The 3,690-nt window shown below is 49.1% G+C and overlaps 1 pseudogene; it reads left to right on the plus strand.

Annotated features, from left to right (window-relative positions):
- The first annotated feature begins 202 nt into the window (after positions 1-202).
- On the plus strand, positions 203-1,276 carry LOC142448003 (cofilin-1 pseudogene; annotated as a pseudogene).
- Positions 1,277-3,690: the final 2,414 nt, after the last annotated feature.

A 3,690-nucleotide genomic window follows, 5' to 3' on the forward strand; every position in this document is an offset into this window, starting at 1 on the left:
GCAATGCTTCATTTGGTCTTTTGTTGCTGTGATGCTAGAAGCGATGTCACTGGTATTTCAAATACCAGCAGGGTCACCCAAAGGGAACAGGTTTCAACAGAGCTTCCAGACTAAGAACAGGTTATGAAGAAGGACTAGACTATGCACTTCAGAAGAATTAGCTTCTGAAAATGTTACAGATAAAAATGAAACATTGGGTTCAGTCGGGTCCCGGCAGCAGCTGCAGCGGCTCCCATCTTCTCTTCCTCTCTCTGCCATACTCTTCTCGCTTCCGGAAACATGGCCTCTGGTGTGGCTGTCTCCGACGGAGTTATCAAGGTGTTCAATGACATGAAGGTGCGCAAGTCCTCGACACCGGAGGAGGTCAAGAAGCGCAAGAAGGCCGTGCTCTTCTGCCTGAGCGAGGACAAGAAGAACATCATCCTGGAGGAGGGCAAGGAGATCCTGGTTGGGGATGTGGGCCAGACGGTGGATGACCCCTACGCCACCTTTGTCAAGATGCTGCCTGACAAGGACTGCCGCTACGCTCTGTACGACGCCACCTACGAGACCAAGGAGAGCAAGAAGGAGGACGTGGTGTTCATCTTCTGGGCCCCCGAGTGTGCACACCTTAAGAGCAAAATGATCTACGCCAGCTCCAAGGATGCCATCAAGAAGAAGCTGACGGGAATCAAACACGAATTACAAGCAAACTGCTACGAGGAGGTTAAGGACCGCTGCACCCTGGCCGAGAAGCTGGGGGGCAGCGCCGTCATCTCCCTGGAGGGCAAGCCCTTGTGAGCCCCCTCCATCCCTGCCAGGAGCACCCGGCAGCCCCAGACCTGCCTGCGGGGGCTGCAGGCTGCCCCCTTCCTGCCAGACCGGAGAGGCTGGGGGGACCCCAGCAGGGGGAGGGCAATCCCTTCGCCCCAGTTGCCAAACAGCCCCCCCAACCCCTGGACCAGCCCACCTCCCTCCGCCCCGACGGCTCTGGCCTTCCCAAATGGCTTCTGATCTTTGATTCCTTTGTTGAAACAGACCAAGTTCCCTCCCCGTCCCCCCAGTTGGGGAAGGGGGTTGTATTTTTTTTTATTAACGTCCACTCCCCATCCCCCCTTTTCCAGGCTGCCAACTTCTAACTGCAGTAGTGAGTCCGTGCTTGTTCCTTTAGTACTGTGTGTGAGTGGAAAATTAAGATGACCCGCCCTGCTCCGGCTGCTCTCCCCACTCCCCTCCCCTCCAGTCACTGACAGCCACTTGTTTGGGCCTACAAGAAACCTTCAATTAAAAAAAGAGAGAAGACAAAAAAAAAATGAAACATTGTCAGATACTGAAAATCTCAATAGAAGCGAAAAATGCATAAATATAGTAGCTATTTATGTTGTTAAAAAGGTTATTTGCAATAATAAGTTACTCAAACTCACCCACTGCCACTGAGCTGACCTAGACTCATAGCAACCCTATAGGACAGATCAGATAGTGAAGGTTTATTGTGCCAACCTGGCCCATAAACACATGTGGGATTAATTGAAGGGATGAGAGATACATGGCTCAGTCAGCCTCGCCTTTCTTGTTCTCTGATGGTCAGACCAGTGTGCAGCTGCCTAGTAGGTAAGGCTCACTTCCTGCGAGACATCCCTGAGGAGAAGCCACATGGACCTATCCTGATGCAGCCCTGCGTGCTGGAGCAGCCGTGTGGAGACCCCTGCCAGCGCAGAGATGACTACACATTCAATTATTTGGCTTTCCTCCTGCAGTCGGCATCATTCCGAAATTGTGAGATTGTTTTGTGAGATTGAGGAAGACTTTGTAAATTGGTGTCGGACATAGGGGCTAATGTCCGGCTTATGGGCTTGGGCAGCACTGGTTTGGGATGCTTTCTTAATGTACACTTACTTTTTATAGAAAATTCTCTCTTAGATACATATGAGTTTCTGTGGATTTGTTTCTCTGGTCTACGCAGAGGAACTCAACAGAGAACTGCATTTGTGTATTTCCAAGACGGCAAATCTTTCCGGGAGTAACAACGTGTTATCTTTCGCCAGAGAATTGGCTGATGGGTTTGAACTGCTGAGCGTGCACTCAGCAGCAGCGTATTTAACCCACTTAGGCAACCAGGGCTCCTAAAAAGGCGCTAGTCTTGCAAATATCTATTGTGTTACCTCCAGTGCTGTTCCTATCACCAAGGACTACTGGTCCTTCTTTCTTTCCAACAAGTGCATTCCAATCACCAGTAATTACCCCTGTATCTTGAGTGCAAGTGATCTGTTTTGGACTGTGGAAGTTGATAGCAATGCTCACTGTCTTCATCTTCGGCGTTAGTGGTTGGCGTGTAAATTTGAATAACAGTCTTATTAAAGGGTCTTCCTGGTTTGTGCATGAATATTCTCACTGACAGATATGTTCTGCACTTCAGTACAGATTCTGAAATGTCCCTTCTCACAATGAAGGTGATGGCATTGCTCTTCAACTTGTCACTCGTGGCATAGTGGACCATAGCATGCACGTCTTTTTGGTACAACACCTACCGGGTATGAGAATCCCTCATTTCTCACACTTAGCCAATAGAGTTCATTATCAAACTTCCTCTCCTTTGCCCACTGTATTGGACAGGGTTCTCTAGAGAGACAAACCAGATTGCTAGTAATTATATATAAATATATAATTAAAGATAGATATATAAGAAATGAACCATTAAATTATATACAGATAGATAATACAAGAAATTAACAGTTAAATTATAAAGCAGTGAGACACTAGCAATCCTTACTGGCTCACCTCAGTGGAGGCCGACTGGGGCTTAACCTTGACCCCACCACTGTCTCTGCCAGAGCCAGGACAATTTGGAGCCTGTAGGGCAGCTTGATCTCAACACAGCCACAGTTTGCACCACCTGCCTTGTGGACTAGACCTTTGTATCTCCTCTCTGTTCCCCCTCGGTCTTGGAGGGCTTCCCAGGGACCTTTTCTCAACTAAGCCATAGCTTGCAGCTGCAGCCTCAGAGCAGGGACTAAACCCTTGCAGCTCCACCGGCGGAAATCGGGACTCAGCTACATTGATGCTTTGTTTCCATCTCTTCACTATATGTCCCCCTCCCCGCCCCGCACAGGCTCATCTGGCTTGCTTTTTAATTTTTTTTTCTCCTCTTTGCCTCTTCCTTGGTGTCTCACACTCTACTGCTAACCTCCAGACCACTCCCCTTAGCCTAGGACATTTACGCCTGTACCACACCAGCTAGGTGAGCTCCACCCTGGGTAGCTAGCAAGGCTGGGAAAAGCCCTGCTGACTCCCACCAGGGGATACTCTGTTCAACATCTTACTGGGGAATTCCTGCCTGTGTGCCTGGGGGCATAAGGCAGCTCAGCCAACATTCCTCAACACTCTAAGTTGCTGCAGGAACCTCTGCCCAACCTCTGTAACACCAAAGCAGGCAACCCTTCTGGGTCATTCCCTGAGAGGGAAGCCACAGGAGGATAAAGTGGTAGGTTAATTCCATAGTGAAATAAGCTATAGGCAGCTTGAAGAAACACTCCTACAAGTCTCCCAGAGAAAGCCAGTGCTCTTCGACTCCCAGGAAAATGGCACCTGGCTCATCTAAAACAAAGCAACACAAACAGCCATAAGCCCCAATGACCTCAATGAGAAAACGGGAGAAACAAAAGGCAATGCCAGAAGATGTCCTGAACATAATGACCTGCAAAGAGGAAGCAG

Source organism: Tenrec ecaudatus, chromosome 5 (genome assembly GCF_050624435.1).
Source record: "Tenrec ecaudatus isolate mTenEca1 chromosome 5, mTenEca1.hap1, whole genome shotgun sequence".
NCBI lineage: Eukaryota > Metazoa > Chordata > Mammalia > Afrosoricida > Tenrecidae > Tenrec > Tenrec ecaudatus.